The sequence below is a fragment of the Propithecus coquereli genome, unplaced genomic scaffold (genome assembly GCF_000956105.1).
Source record: "Propithecus coquereli isolate 6110/MARCELLA unplaced genomic scaffold, Pcoq_1.0 Scaffold624, whole genome shotgun sequence".
NCBI lineage: Eukaryota > Metazoa > Chordata > Mammalia > Primates > Indriidae > Propithecus > Propithecus coquereli.
The window spans coordinates 73,039-74,258 of NW_012152219.1; positions in this window are offsets into that span (position 1 = coordinate 73,039).

A 1,220-nucleotide genomic window follows, 5' to 3' on the forward strand; every position below is an offset into this window, starting at 1 on the left:
TAATTTTTTTTTAATTTGGAAATTTCTTAGTGCTTAAATATATAAATGTGCTCAAATGTTGCTACAAATTAATGCCAGTACTATTCTTGACAAAAATTCTCTATGTTAAAGCTATTGTTTCAGAACAGTAAATAATATAGCCTCTGAAAATTATTCTCACTCACTAGCATGTAGAAAACTATTATCAGTGTTATGAACAGAGGTATTTAACAAATTAAAAGTTTGAGAGAGTACATTTTAATGCTCTACTTTTAATTTGTTTTTACTTGTTTAGTGTCTGTGTTCATATTTCTTTTCAAATTTATAATAAGTATCTAATGCTTCTGGATTCTCTAAGAGTTTACATGAAGTGTCAAAGTCTGACAAAATTAATTTTTAAAAAAAACCTTTAGAATAAAAAATTAAAGTGTATTCTTCAGGGTTAGGGAGCCCAAGTGATATAATTGATGTGGTTTATGTTTTACTTAAAAAATTTCTTATTTGCTTAAAAATTAATATATGTTATTTCATCCAATCTTTCAAAAATAGATCACAGACTGGCTTTCTCAAAGGAGACCACGAAACTTTGAACTTTTAACAAAACTACGATCATAAAATTCAAAGTGCTAAACGTTTCTTTGCTTAAGATTCTATAAATATTCATGAGCTATTGTACATATAACTATTCAACAGGAATGTTCACATTTGAATAGACTAACCAAACGCTTGTTTCTTTGAACTCAAAACATGAATAATCTTATACAATGAAGTATTTTAACATAAGTAATGTAAGTTATAAATGCCAATATCTTCAAGGTGAATTATATTTTTTATTATGGCTAAATTTTAAATTTTAATAAAAGAAAATTATGAAAGGCTGTTAAGAGAACATATTTCATACTATCATGTATTTTAACAAATTATTTTTTCTTGGATTATGCTACAGAGTTAATTTTCTCTTTATTCAAAGAAGAAATAAGCATTAGGAAGAAAATTGCTTCATTGAATTGCAAATAATAGCTGTCATAGAAATATAAATTTTCATCCCTCCCATTTGTAAAAATGATTGTTTGTGACATAATATGCAGTATTAAAATATGAGCAGCTAAAATAATAGGAATTATTTTAATTCTCAAGAGTTCAGCTTGTCTCTCTGAATATTCTAGTGTTAAATAAATCCATGTACCTAGGCCAAATTCCAGCATGTTGATAGAGAATGAATGTTTTAGCACACACACAAA